Genomic DNA, 16,074 nt, shown 5'->3' with positions numbered 1-16,074 from the left:
AACCCCAAAGCCAATAATCGCGCGGACTGAGGTCTGGGGACCTGGGAGGCCAAGCATGACGAAAGTAGTGGCTGAGCACACTGTCATTACCAAACGACGTGCACAAGAGATCTTTCACGCGTCTAGAGATATGGGGTGGAGCACCATCCTGCATAAACATCATACGTTCCAGCAGGTGTTTATCAACCAGGCTGGGGATGACGCGATTTTGTAACATATCGGCGTACCTCTCACCCGTCACGCTAGCAGTTTTGCTGTCCAGTGCCATCTGTCAGACATTTTGTGAACTTTTTTTTTTTTCTAACAAAACCTCATATCATTCCAAGCATGTGTGTCAATATTTACCTCTCTATCTACATTATTCCATGGTTCATAAATTTTTCAAATTTATACCGACTTTTGATCACCCGGTATTTTAAACATAAATTGTGCACATAACTTGTGCTTTATTTCCTTCCTCACATATGGTTTTCACAGAAAACAGGAATTTATATTTCTTGCTTATTGGCTTATGATTAGAATAGTACTACAGAATCTGAATTTGAAATTGTGGTATTGTCCAAAAAGTGGGATGCCAAAGCACAGTTGGCATCTCGCAATGAAACCACAGGAGGGTACGGTTGCTACATGCTGCACTGACGAGTAAGCAATGCCAGAGTAGCCATGTCACCTAGAACTTCTCTTCACTACCACAATGGCTCATCTTCTTACGGATGAGCAGTGGAATGCTCAGCCCAATTCATAGTCAATGATCAAGATAACAGCATCACTTGAGATAGGTAGCCAGTGTATTAAATGTCTTAATGTCTTATGCAGAACATTACGTGCATTATTCTTCAAGTGAAGAGTCTTGTAAATTTAGCTGTACCAAGATATGCTTTAATAATCCAGATACAGTTGTAAATAGTCGGAACATTCCCGTGGAAATGAATTGTACAAAGTTAAGTAACTCTTTGTATCCATATTGTAATAAATTGAAGTAATACTTTACATGCCATAGTTCTACCCAGTCCCTGCCTGGAGCACACCAAAGGACCCACCGTTGCACTGGTGATTGTGTTACCATATGACACAACAGCAGCAATAACAATTAAGAAGTCTCAAGGTGATTTCTGGGAAGGGAAAGTAGGGGGGGGGGGGGGTAGGGGGGCAGAAGGAGACAGAGATGAGAGAGAAGGAGATTAGGATGCGTATTCAATTCCCATACACATTACAAATGTGTGCTTTCTCTTTGCTTTCTTTTCCATTTGGTCAAACTGAGACACAGCAAAGTGTGGCCAGGTTCTGCTAGTTTCATAATAAATTCTCAATACTTTATAAATTACCTCAATACATCAACTCACAGTTACTTCTCACCAAACTGTAAAGCCTTTAAAATAGTGGATTGATGTCCATTTCATAAAAACTACTCTACAAACAGAACATTCTGAACATTATTAAGAGTGCATCTTCAACTATATTGTACCTTGATTATGACAAGAACAACAAACATTGCTTCACTCAATATTTTTACTACTTTAAAAGGTCTTTCTTTACACAGAACTTTCCTCTTCTTACTGTGGTTAAGAAACAACTCAAAGTATGTATGAGTTAATTAATAAAAGACTGTTCTACATGAAATTATTCCACACAAATTTCTACTTCCCTCAAAGCACTTAGCAACACTTCTCGTTGTCATCTTAATTTTCCCTGTATCCAGCATCAAGGAGGTTTGGGGCATTTATGGTACCTCGCAACTTTCCCCCCTCTTTCCACCATTTTTCTTCTGTAACTGAAGTATCCTCATACTGAGGAGTTATTGAAGACATTTTATTTACAAAACCAGGCTCCATTATAATGTCCTTGGATGAATTACAATGCAACTACATGCAACAGAAATATCTCTCCTGTGACATTGTCTGTGATTTGGCTTCATGACAAACCCTGGAGTCATGGTAGGTAGTGTTGGGAAGACCTGGGACATTACTGGGACACTGCTATCAGTGTGTGTGATGTCTGATGTACTGCTGGGTGAGTCTGCCAGCACAAAGCACTAAGATGAAACAGACAGTACTGCTAACTTGTAGCACTGGAACTGAACTGCTGATGTGGCTGGAAAGAATTGCTGGTACTGTCGACTTGAGGCATAAGGCATTACTGACTTTGCACAGTCTGGTGGTGGCCTGAAAAGTTGGTGCAGATGGATACCCACGTGGCACTTGGAGGGCACATTACCTGGCATAGCAAAGTAGTGCACTGACAGCAGCACTCTCTGCTGCATCAGGTTTGCTGCCTGTTGGTGAGGTTGGTGCCCCGGACATTGTGGAGGCAATGTGTAACTCCATGCTAAACAGCCCAGGCAATAAGAGGAAATGTCTCAGTGTTGATGAGAGCCATTTACACACACACTCCAGGCAGGACAGCTGCCCACATGGCCTGCCTAGTGTGTGAAGCAATCGACTACCCGGTGGATACAACTTCCCTCTCCCCTTAAAAAGAGATAATACAGCCATCTCACAGAAGTGCCACACTCATGGGGAGAGGCTGCTCACCACCACCAGTGCCGACTATCCAGGAAGCTTGAACAGTCAACAATACAGTCAGCAAAAGAAAAATTTGTGCCCGGGAATTGGCCAGAAAAACGTAACCTAGCATTCCATGTTCACTGAACTGAACAAAAACACTATTGATATGTAAGAACATTGGGAATTACATGATCACTGAACAAGAATGCAAGAGACAACTAAAAAGACTACTGAACATGGGGTGTAGGACTGTGACTTTTGATACACAAGAGTAGTAGTACAGAAAATTCACAAAAGCTCAACACTATTCCTGTGAAAATACCAATGTGAACCACTAATTAACATGAGAAATGATCCCAACAAAAAACGCATGCCATGTCCATGAAGGGGAATGGTGACAGGCCTCCATCACAGGTAGTGACAGGGAGTGGTCGGGTGTCGGCGGAGCTAGCGATGAAACTTCCAAGGAGGTGCAACCCAGAGCCTAGCAGAACAGTGGTGCCTGTGCAAATGGGGAACTGGTGGCTGAGTCAGCAATAACAACTGGAGCAGATATGGCAGTGCTGACAGGAAAGACTGGACTAGATGCAAGCGGCTGTGGGGAATACTAAGGCAGGGCCAATGTTGAACTCACTGTCAAGATAGCTGGAATCAGCCAGCAGGAGGGCTGGCTGAAACTGGGCCAGTGGCGAGAAGAGTGACAAACAGTCAAACAATGTTGCAGACAGGCCTGGCAGAACTTGAGGGACAGGTGAAACAGGGCCAGCGATGGCACGAGAGTTGGCCAGGACAGTCTGGCAATGGACAGATGCACAACAGGATCGATGGAACAGGGCCGCCAATGGCAATGGCAGGACGAATGAGACAGCTGGCAGTGGTGTTGAGAGGACTATCAACAAAACAGGCCAGCCACAAAACGACTGGCAATGGACAAACTGACAACAAGACTGATGTCACTGTAGGCAGACTTGACGATGACAGGAGGGCTGGCCAGGACAGGGGGATGGGGTCAGTAATGACCAGATTGATGACAGGGCTGAGGTCATCACAGACAGGCTTGGCAATGACACTAGGCCTGCCTGTGACAGGAATGGCATCAACCGAAGTGATGCCGAAAGAAGGACTGGCTGTAACAGGGCTGGTGGTGATGGGACTGATGCCAATGATGAAAGAAGGTGTCCAATGGCATCACAGGCAAGGGCTGGTCTGAGAGTCGTGGTACTGCTGCTGTAAAAATCTGAGAGCAGCACATGGAGTGCTATAAGACATGAAGACAACTTTGTTAACAACCAGACTTAAAGGTGCCCATCTTCCCACACACAAAACTTTTGGATGGCCTGTCTGGACTTGATTCATGAACAATATCAATCAAATATTGCAAAAGGACTGTCTGACATTAACTAAGGATGTGGAGTGCGAATTGCTCAGCCAGAGGTGACTGATCCAATGAAAATGTACATTTAACCATCCCACTAACAGTTAATTGTATGCCAGGTGCAAGTTGGGAAAAAAACTGACAGTAAAAATAAAAAACGTTTGCAATCCCAGTGGCAAGAAAATTACCACTGCATTGCACACCTTTGATGCCGTAGGCCATAAAACGCAACTCCAACTGTTGACAGTACAGGTTCCAGTCCTCTTTCTGACCATTGAATACACAAAAAAAGTGGCACATCATACACAGAAGTGGCATGTCGAGATGCAACTGTAGTAGCCTAAACCTGAGTGAGCTGAGTTATGCCCTCTAACAACTTCTGAATCTGCTGCTCCTCTAATCAAATGGCTCGAGACAATGACAGCTCTGGTGATGGTACAGAAAGTATGATACTATTGAACACACAAACTGTATGTGAGAACACTGCCACCAAATTAGAAACTCAAATCTTGCACTAAAACTGAAAACAACTTCAGCCAGCAGCATGAATGCAAAGTCACACCGGTACACACGTTAATAAACCATCTGGACTAAGCAGAAAAGACAAAAACTACTAACAAGGGAACCTCCCCATCGCACCCCCCTCAGATTTAGTTATAAGTTGGCACAGTGGATAGGCCTCGAAAAACTGAACACAGATCAATCGAGAAAACAGGAAGAAGTTGTGTGGAACTATGAAAAAAAAGCAAAATATACAAACTGAGTAGTCCATGCGCAAGATAGGCAACATCAAGGATAATGTGAGCTTAGGAGCGGCGTGGTCCCGTGGTTAGCGTGAGCACCTGCGGAACGAGAGGTACTTGGTTCAAGTCTACCCTCGAGTGAAAAGTTTAATTTTTTGTTTTCAGATAATTATCAAAGTTCAGGCAGTCACACATAATCAACTTCACTCTCCAAAATTACAGGACATGTTCGGATTTGCTTGCACATATGCAGGATTTGACGGTCTACACACGGAAAAATTTGAAAACGTTAAAAACATATGTTTTGACAGAGCACAGGGAAAACTGCGACTGTGAAACTGTTGCATTCATTTGTTGCAGTTTATGTGACAAACTCTTATGTTTTCATCACTTTTTTGGAGTGATTATCACATCCACAAGAAAACCTAAATCGGGCAAGGTAGAAGAATCTTTTTACCCATTCGCCAAGTGTACAAGTTACGTGGGTCGACAACATATTCCCGTCATGTGAAGCATATGCCGTCACCAGTGTCGCATAGAATATATCAGACGTGTTTTCCTGTGGAGGAATCGGTTGACCTATGACCTTGCGATCAAATGTTTTCGGTTCCCATTGGAGGGGCACGTCCTTTCGTCTATTAATCGCACGATTTTGCGGTGCGGTCGCAAAAACACAGACACTAAACTTATTACAGTGAACAGAGACGTCAATGAACGAACGGACAGATCATAACTTTACGAAAATAAAGAATTAAAATTTTCACTTGAGGGAAGACTTGAACCAAGGACCTCTCATTCCGCAGGTGCTCACACTAACCACGGGACCACGGCACTCCTGTGCTGAAATTATCCTTGATCTTGCTTATGTTACACATGGACTACTCAGTTTGTATATTTTGCTTTTTTTTCATAGTTCCACACAATTTCTTCCTGTTTTCTTGATTGATCTGTGTTCAGTTTTTCAAGGCCTATCCACTGTGCCAACTTATAACTAAATCTGAGGGGGGTGCGATGGGGAGGTTCCCTTGTAAGAAACTTGCTGCATAGACTGAAAACTGTACCCAGGTGTAAGAATCGTGCATGCAAAGAATGCTGCTCTCTCACTGGGGGAACAGAAAAAATGGGAAAACTAGCCACAGCAAAACTAACTAGCATACTACAAATAATATGAAAACAAAAACTGCTCCAGCAAACAACCCAATACATGGAAAAACTCTTAAACCAGGCTGGAAGGGAACTGAAACCCGAAATCTGTGAGAAATGTCAACATCAAAACACACTTTTACCTTGTCGTCGTTGAAGTATAGCAGACAAGAGGAGAGAAGACAACAACAACAACAACAATAACAATGTACTTCAACACACATGGACACAGACTCATCGCCACTGACATACAGCAGACAAGAGGAGAGAAAACAACCTCAAATTTACGTGTCTCACATGAGAGAGGCATAAACCTCACCAATGAAGATTTGCAGATATAGAAAAACACCAAAAATATCTTACCTCAGATCTATTGAAGTGTACCCGTACTGAGGATTGATTGAAGACACTTCAAAACAATAACAGTATTTACAAAACCAAATTCAGTGATAATGTTCTTTGATGAATATTCCCACAACTATATAAAAGAAATATCTCTCCTGTGATACTGTCTGTGGTGTGTCTACTTGACAAACTCTGAAGTCATGGTAGACAGTGGTGTGAGGACCTGGGACATTACTGGGACAGTGCTGCCAGCATGTGACGGCTGATGCGCTGCTGGTGAAGACAATTATGCACTGGGCCAGGTCTGCTGGCACAAAGCACTGAGCTGAAACCGCTGGTACTGCCAACTTGTAGCACTGAAACTGAACGGCTGATGTGCCTGGATGGAACTGACTTCATGGCGCTTTGAGGCCAAATTACCTGCTTAGCAAAGTAGTGCCCTGATGACAGCACTCTCTGCTGCAACAGATGCACCGCCTGTCAGTGAGGTTGGCACCCCCACTTGCTGCGGAGGTGAAACGTAACTTGATGGTAAACAGGCCAGGCCATACAAGGAAATATCTCACTGTCGATGAAGCAGTTTACCCATGACCTCCTGGCAGGGCAGCTGCCCACATGGCCAGCCTAGTGTGCAGGGGAATCAGTACTAGGTGACTAGTATACTAACTGTTTTGTTACAGCCCAGATTCCTTCTTCTTAAATTGGTCTTTATCAAGTCAGTGAGTCATGCTCTGTGTCTCCATCTTGGCCTCCATCAATTGTATTGGTATGTTTCCATCTGCCATTCTCTTTACATGCCCAAACTATTGCAACCTTTTCTGAATCCTCTAATTCACCTCTTATACTCCATGTTCATTCCTAACATCTTCATTTCTCACTCTGTATCTGTAGGCTTTCCCTAACGTACCACTTAGAAATTTCATTTCACTGGCTTGGATTCTACTCTCCTCTCTCCTGGTCCTTGTCCACTTCTCCAATGCATATGTCGGCATAGGTGTAAAGTATGTCTTGTACAGCACTTCCTTGCTTTTCATTGGCAGCACCCTTCCCCAGACTAATCCCCTCATGCATTACTAAAATGCTTTGCTCTGTTGTACCCTTTTGCTGACTTTGCTTCCATTCTTTCATTCCCCATTGTCACATCTCCTAGATATTTAAAGTTACCCACAATTTCAATATCTTGTCCTTTAATATTGATTTTTCCCTTGCCTTCTCTGCCTCCTATGGTTGTCACCATACTCTTGCTTTCCTGACACTATATTTCGTTTCATATTTCTCTTTTTTTTCATTTACAATGTATATTTTTTCTTGTACATATTTACTGTTGGTTCCCCATACCACAGTATCATTAGAAAATAGCTGTTACTTGATCTCCCTTCCTCTATGAGCTGCTTCTGTCTATTTCACATTTTCATCCATCATCATTACAATAATAATGGTGATGTCACACTTCCTTGTCTCAATGCTGTAATATTTCTAAACCAACCAGTTCTTCCAACTTTGGACGGGGCACAGCTGAACCTTTTGGCATGCATTACTTTAAGAATTTCTGTTGTTTGTTTCCCAGCTTCCTTTCTCTCCAAGGTTACTCATATATTTTCTCTGGGAGCTTCATTTTAAGCCTTCACTAAGGCAAGAAATATTGTCACAGGTCTTTCCCATACTGCCAATGCCTTTCTCTCAACTGTCTCATACTACAGTGTAAAGATTGGGTCCACTGTTGATCTGTTGATCTACCATGTTTAAAGCGCTACTGCTCTTCTTCTAACTAACCTTCCATTTTTCCCTCAGTCTTCTTACCAGTATGCTCTTCATTATTTTTGCTACTTGTGATCCCTCAATAATTGTCATGTACTTTTCTGTCTCCCTTCATGAACACTGGAATTATTGTTTCCTTTCCCCATTCTTCAAACACATTTCTGAGTCCATATGCATCTTAGCAATCTACATAACCACTGTAACCCATTAAGACCAGCTGCCTTAATCATCTCCACACTTATTTAATATCTTCCAGGTGCCTTTCCTGTTTTCATCCTTCTAACTGTTAGTTCTACCTCTAACACTGTAATAACTTTCTCTTCATCCAGGCAATATACCCATGCTGTACATCTACTCTCTTTTCAGTGCTTTTTTTAAGTAGTATGTCAAAGTATTCTTTCCATCTTTTTCTTATCTGCTCTACTTGAGCTTTCCATTTTTCTGTTTCACCAGCTCTGTATGTTCTTTCCTTCCTCTTACTCCTTGTAATTCCATACAGAACCCCCCCCCATAACAGCCTTTTCCAATTCTCACGCGAATCCTCCCAGGTTTTCCTCTTTTCTTGAGCTACCACTTTCTTACACTTCTTTTTTCAGTTTTATTTCTGTTCTTTTCATAATATTTTTTTTCTTTTACTGTGTCCTTCACCTGTACATTACACAGTGGTGTGTCCTCGTCCTTTACCCTTTCAAGCATTCTGCCAAAGGTGTTTTCTCAGAGCTAAAGTTTATTTTTTTCAATGTGCATATCTGCCATGCAACAATCCTCTTTGTGATTGAGTAGTTGCTATACCATTCCAGATTTTTCATTGTTTGGTTTAACCATTGAGCAACCTAGACAACATAATACTACACGAATTTCGATGTAAAAATACACAGTAGTTGGGCATATAAGCACAAAGCAAAAAAATATGAATATCTACAAGTTCCACTACTTCATAATCAGCACCACATGTGTCAATTAATACTCTTTTTTTCCAACAACTGATCTTGGTCCTCAATTGGTAAGACATGAAAGAAGTAGGCCTACTCTCGTATTTATATTCAAGGTTGTAATAATGTAGATTTGATTGTGCTGTTGAATTATAATGAATGAGTCCCAATTGTTTGAAACAGAATAGTGTGAAAAGTATACATTTCAAATAAAACCAAATAACCTATACAGATAGTAGCAGAAACTCTGCCTGAGAGTGTGTGACAGCGATTGCAGCATGACCGGAAATGAATCCTAACAGATTATTGTGTGTAAACAAACATAGGAGAGCTTACCTGAGAGACAATTTCCGTTTGTTCATGAGCTGAAAATTGCTGGTAGATGTGTTTTTTGTACTTTAAGTGGTTGCAATAATTACCAGCAACAAAGTAATCAAAAGTCTTTCTACAGATTCCCGAAGAATAAAGAAATGTAAGTATTAATGTAAATTTGTGGTTAGCTTCTTTCAATGAGTTAGTTGTACTTCTTCTAACTGAGAAAGTTGTTATTTATAGCTTGGCTTTCATTATTTTTAGAAAAGCAGTGGGTTATTCATAGTAGGAGGGCAGATCTTGATGAAATATTTAGGAAAGAAGAGCCAGAGCATTTAAATACTAGTCATGTAGTATGCTCTGATCATTTTGTAGAGGAGGACTTCAGAAAGAAGAATTTATTAAGCCAAGGGTAAGAATTGTTTGTAAAACAAAAAATGGCCATATTTAATGCCTGTACAATAATTAGTTACATTACTGCCGTTACATAAAATTTTTTCTCCCAGTTTTAGTATTTAGCCAGGCTCTGTTCCTTCTGTTTTGCCTGATAGAAAGGAAAGTAATTTCAGATCAAGCCCAAACAAGAGAAAGAGAGAAGGGGAGGTGGAGCAACAAGAATCAGTCGCTAACATTCAAGCTAAAGTGGACAATAGTGTCATCTCCAAAGCGGAAAAAAAGTGTGAAAATGTACCCATTAATTTTAAAGTGTAGAATGTTACAGAAAAGAGTATCGAGACAGAAAGGGTTGATCCGTGGTCTGAGATCAGAGTTGTGTATTTTACAGTGCAAAGTAATAGAGTGCAGCTCTGCTAAAAGCAATGTTTCTCATGATGTGGCAGGCAAGTTTATAAACCTACAGGAATTTATGACAAACCGGAAACCTCAGGGAAGAAGGTATAAACAACAAGACAGGAGCTATGCTTTGGCTCTTCATTTCTGTTCACCAAAATCGTACAGGATTTTGCAGAAATATTTTTGTTTAGCTACTTCCAAGAACACTGAGGAGCTGGCTGCAAAATTCAGAGGTTAAGCCAGGTATCAATAGCTTAGTGCTTGATTTGTTGCAACTAAAAGCTGAAAAAATGAAACCAGAGGAAAAAATTGTGTCAGTAGTATTTGATGAACTGTCACTTAAGTCAATGTTAATCTACCATGCACAAAATGACTTATTCAAAGGTTTTGAGGACACTGCTGTAGAAATTTGTAGTGATTCAAAGTTAACTGAGTGCCAGTTATGTAAACAAGTCATGGTAGTGATGGTCAAAGGTCTGTACTTAAAGTTGTTTTTTTTTTTTTTTTTTTTTTTTTTTTTTTTTTTTTTTTTTATATATATAGATGATGCTCCTCACTTACTCAAGTCACTGAGGAATAATCTCAAGAAATATGATTTTCAGTGGAAGGGAAAAGTCTGTAGCTGAACTCACACTGAAGAATTTTATAAGAAAGACTCAGTAGTTGTACCTAGACAAAACTATGCATCACAAAACTATGCGTCACACTCACTCCATTCTCACCAATGAAAGTGTGTTTAGCAGTGAGAACCCTAAGTCACTCTGTTGCTTGTGGTATTCAAGTACATGTGAGACTTGGTTCTTTATCACCCTCAGCTGTTGATGCAGTTGATTGCATGGAACTGTGTGATAAATCTATTTGACACTTTCAATTCGTTAGAATGTAGCAATTCCAAATAGTACAGAAAACCACTTTGTAGTGATTCTAACCATTCACAGACGCTATTGGAAATTCGGGAAAATTTACAGCAGCTATTTATACCTAATAATGGAAAAAAATCCCTGTGGATTCAAGGTTGGATTGATGGTATCATTGCTATAGTCTTGTGGTCAGAGTTAAATGAAAGGTTTAATTTTAAAATTCTTTTTACTAGAAGACTGACACAGATTCGTATTGAAAATGCATTTGCCATAGTGAGAGGTAAAGAGGGCAACAATGTTACCCCAGATGCATAAAAATTTCTTATGATAAACAGCTTGTCATCCCCATCAGAAGGCAGTAACTGTGAATTTGATGTTGCAGCATTTCTTGTTACACAGAAAGAGCCAGTTTGTGTCAATAATAAATATATTTGCAATGTAGCCACTGATGGAGTTAAAGATGCAGTAGATGCTGCACAAAGAAATGCAGATAATTATGTTATTTGTTGTGTCATAAGCAGAATTGAGCACAATGAGTGTAAAATTGCTTTAATGTCAGTTGAACAAAATTATCGTGACCCCGACACCTTTCATATTCAGTAGAAAAGTACGAAACAAGCAAAATATTGTTCCCAACAATTTATTTATTCATCCATAGAACAATATACATTGCATGGATGTCATCAAATGTTTGTACAATATTTATTATAAAATAAACATGTCTCTTTACAGTATAGACAGCTCCTATACTTAGTTCTACTTTTCTAATCATGTCAAGTTAAATTTGTTATGCAGTACAATGTTGATGAACATTAGTCTATAGTTATTTTAAATATTCATCTGCAGTGTAATAGCTATTACATAGCAAATATGTTTTTAGCTTTTGACTAAAGGTGTGGGGATCGTTTGCATCTTTTATTTCTAGTGGTAATCTGTTGCACAATTTAATACCATGATGTAATACACTATTTTGAGTTTTTGACTTGTTTCTACTGTTTATATGTAAACAATGTCTGGATTTGGTTCCATAGTTGTGAATTATGCTGTTTGTTGTATACAGATGAATGCTTTTCCTTATATACATTATGTTTTGATAAATACAAGGGTAATCCCAAAACTAAGGTCTCCTATTTTTTTATAAGCACATAAATCTGTTTATTTCTACAATGGTTTACATCATTTTACAGCTTGGACATTTAGCTATTTTTCGATATAATCACCATTTCTGTCAACGCATTTTTGTAGATGCTGTGGCAGTTTTTTTATGCCCATGTCATACCATCTTGCTGCCATGCTGTTCAGAAAGTTATGAACTTCTTTCACCTTGTCGTCGGAGCTGAATTGCTTTCTGGCCAAATGTTCTTTTAACCAGTCCAGAAAATTGTCCTGTTCAGCTGCAAGGCGGTGAAGAAATGCACGGGAAGCATCAACTCCTTGCCGCATGTGGTCTTCAGTCAGCATGCGTGGCACCCATCTTGCGCACACCTTCCAGTGCACACCTTCCAGTAGTTCAATGTTTCAATTAAAATTCTGTGAGCGGTGCTTCGAGAAGCCTTAGGAACCAATGTGCAGAGATCATCCAAGGTGATCTGCCGATCTTCACGCATGCTTTGCTCAACCTTCAACACTGTCTCCTCAGAAATTGACAGTCTCCTGCTCCTTTGTTTGTCGTGAATTTCGGTCCGACCAGCTGCAAACTCTCTATACCACTTACAAACATTTTTGACATCCATGCACGACTCACCGTACACTTCCATAAATTGGTGATGGATTTCAGTCGACGCAGTGCCCTTTGCGTTCAGAAACTGAATAACTGCGTGCAATTCACACTTGGCAGTAACATCCAACGGGAGCTCCATTCTCAACGGCTGCCAATATACCCTCATATATTCACATGGAACTGTCAGAATTTCTAACTTTTTGAACAACTCTCTATAGTGTGCCCTGTTACTGCTATTTGTTACTATTCGAACAGCTCTTTTCTGTATCTTGAAAATAGTTTGTATGTTTCCAGCACTTACCCCGCAAAACATTATTCCATAACTGAGGACTGAATGCGCATACCCAAAGTAGGCTACTTGCAAGGATGAAATATTGCACACTGCTGCAAGGATTCGCAGAGCGTAACATGCTGAAGATAGGCTCTTTGCTAAAATTCTCACATGCCCTGTCCATTTTAGCTGACAACCAACATTCATCCTCAAGAATTTGCTATCTGTTACACAATGAAGTACCTCACTGTTTACTTTCAGTGTAATGTCAGAGGGTTTTTTCTTTAGTCGGAAGTTTATACAGTTTGTCTTTTTGACATTTAGAGTTACTTTATTCTTTAGTGAGCAGTTGTGGATGTCTCAGAGAGCTTCATTGAATTTTTCTATTAACAGTGTTGAGCTTCTGTCTGTAATCACTACAGTGCTGTCATCAGCAAATAGTATTTTTTCCCGTGCCTGACACTCTGTGGGGAAATCATTTATATACAGGTAAGGACGAGGATTGGGCCCAGTAAACTTCCCTGGGGGACACCTATATTAATATATATTGGATCAGATAAGTGTTTAACTACCAATCTTTTGCAAGTATGTGGATTTCAACTCTTTGCACCCTGTTTTCCAGGTATGATTTAAACCATTGCTTTGCTGTACCCCTTATTCCTAATATTTCTGATTTGTGTAATAAAATTCTCTGGTCAACTGTGTCAAAAGCCTTTGATAAATTCAGCAACATGAGTGTTCAGAATAATTGTGTTCTAGAATGTCTGACATTTTTAGGTGGCATTTTAGTAATTTTGTATTGGAAAGCAGTTGTGAAGGTACAAACGAATTGGTCCATAGATTGAGGAGTCAGTGCTGCTGTAGTGTGTGTTTGCGAAAATCGTTTCCTCATATTGGCCAAGAAATACTTTTCGGTGCCGATTAAAGCATATGTAAATAAAATAAACAACCTTTCTGCATCTCAGTCCTCGAAAATGAATGTCAAACTGCAGGAAATTATGTATGTGTGATGAAATAACTTTCGTAAGACATCAATTAATGTAGTCTCTCATTCAGTTCTCTGACGAATAAAATTGTTTATTCCACAGCAAAAATATTTCATTCATACTAAGATTTCCAACCTATGATTCATTAAATGCCTTCTTGTGCCCATTACTTTATGTATGAGAGCCAAATCTAAATGCCTTCTTGTGCCCATTTCTTTATGTATGTGAGCCAAATCCAAAACATCTCTTACTTCATTTCATGTGTGTATTAGCTGCTAGCAGGCGATCAAAATATAGTTATCATTTCGAGCCTCTAGATGTCACAGCTGTGCGCCGTTGCGAAGGGAACTAACGCATTCTTGCGAAAGTTTCAACTGGTATATTTATAGGCTTTTTGGTGAAACATATATGTTAAGTTTCATGTTTAGTAATGTATACATTTGCATTAATAACATTCTGTGCGTATATAGGCAGTAAAGTATTATCACAAAGTAAAAGCTGAGGTGAAAACGGGTCTACTATGAATGAGCAATCATTGACATGTTATTCAACTGAATGACACTTCAGTTGAGCAGACAACATATATGACGATGTTTATATGAGGTAATGAATGATTTAATGTTCACCAGCTGTATAACAATACATTATTAATTTGAAAATTTGATGATGTGTGACGTGACCACACGTCCCACTTTGGGCGGGGCAGTCCCGCTTTCAGACTGTCTGTCCGTTGTCCCCAGCCAGAGCAAAAATGTCCCACTTTTTCAAACAGGTCAAATGGTAATTGGTTACGCATTACATTCGAAACGCTCGGGTGACGGCAGCAGTGCGGGCGGCGTGGAGAAAGAGCGAGTAATATGCCAGAGCGAACAGACGCTGTTACTCAGCCAATGTTATTGCATTGATCGAGTGCGAACTTGACATGCGACAATATTTTTAGTTTGTATTGGAATGTTCGGGCACACTTGCACAGTCAAACGACTCATTCAACGTTTTCGTGTTTGTAACACTAGAAAAATGCCTAAACGCAACTGTACCTTCAATACTGTTTTGCAAAATAAATATCCATGTATAAAACAAAGGAGTGGTACATCAGATTTTACGTGTGAAAGGTGTCGTATTTTTTTTACTGTTGGTCATGGTGGTGTCAACGATATTGAAAAACATTTAAAATTGGAAAAAAACACAGGCTTTCCGATTAAGCTGCTGCTTCCAGGTCGTCAAAGCTTGCTTTTTTTAAAAAAAAGAAACGATTTGCCGACTTCAAAGTATTTGGATGTTGCAGCAAAAGAATGTGCATGGGTTTATCAGACGGTTCAAGAAAACAACAGCTTTCGCTCAAATGACTGTGCCTCTAATTTGAACATGTTTTGAGAACAAATTTAGATTTGCTCATACAAAATCCTAGGGTATTGTTGTAAATGTGCTGGCATCTATGGTGATGGATGAATTGAAAGAGCATCTTTGTGAAGCTCTCTGCATGTCTTTTAACAGATACCGGTACTTAAAATCGTGGCTCAGTAAAATTATTCCCTTTTTTTATTCGACATTTTTTACCTTATGGAGCTGCGAAAGTCAAGATTTTAGAGTTCCAAGGACAGCCTGGTGAAACATCGGATATTGTTGTCGATTATTTGAAGGAGGTATTGTCGTGCAATGGTTTAAATAAGAAAATTGTGGCATTTTGTGGACGTAATACTAACTGCAAATTTGAAGGAAAGAATAAAAAGGGAATAATAATGTTCATGCAAAACTGAACCTACCACTTGGAAGGCAACTCACTGGGAATGGATGTCCAGCCCATCTAGCTCATAACACGATCAAAATAACTTCATATTGTCTCCTTGTGGACCTCGTATGCGTCACTGTAAAAATTTACTCTTTTTTGCTCACGTTAATTCTGGCGCTTGAGCAAATTTTAAAAATATTTCTGCCCTTGGAAAGCTATTTTCTAAGTATTTATAAATATCCAAATATTTTAAAAAGTTTTAGAAAATCCCACATCAGAATTATGGTTACACTTTTTGATGCACAGGCAGTGACTTTCAGTCAAATGGTGTTAAAAATTGAAGCATAATGCGTGTCTGCTATAGAATCTCTAAGGTAAATTTAGCATCTCCAAGACTAGCAAAGAATAGTTGGATCAGTGGTATCAGTTCAGTACACTTAGAAATGTTTGAGTGGGCAACTTTGACAAAAGTACCTACCGTATGTGGGAGTAAATACAGAATGTTACAGATTGGCTAATTACACAAGGATTTCTTAGCAACAACAAAGATGAAGACATATTCGATGAGTTTTTGCTTATTTCCAAACACATCGCAGATGAAAAA

Source organism: Schistocerca americana, chromosome 4 (assembly GCF_021461395.2).
Source record: "Schistocerca americana isolate TAMUIC-IGC-003095 chromosome 4, iqSchAmer2.1, whole genome shotgun sequence".
Lineage (NCBI taxonomy): Eukaryota > Metazoa > Arthropoda > Insecta > Orthoptera > Acrididae > Schistocerca > Schistocerca americana.
The sequence above is the reverse complement of the archived record's forward strand: the minus strand, read 5'-3'. Positions refer to the sequence as shown.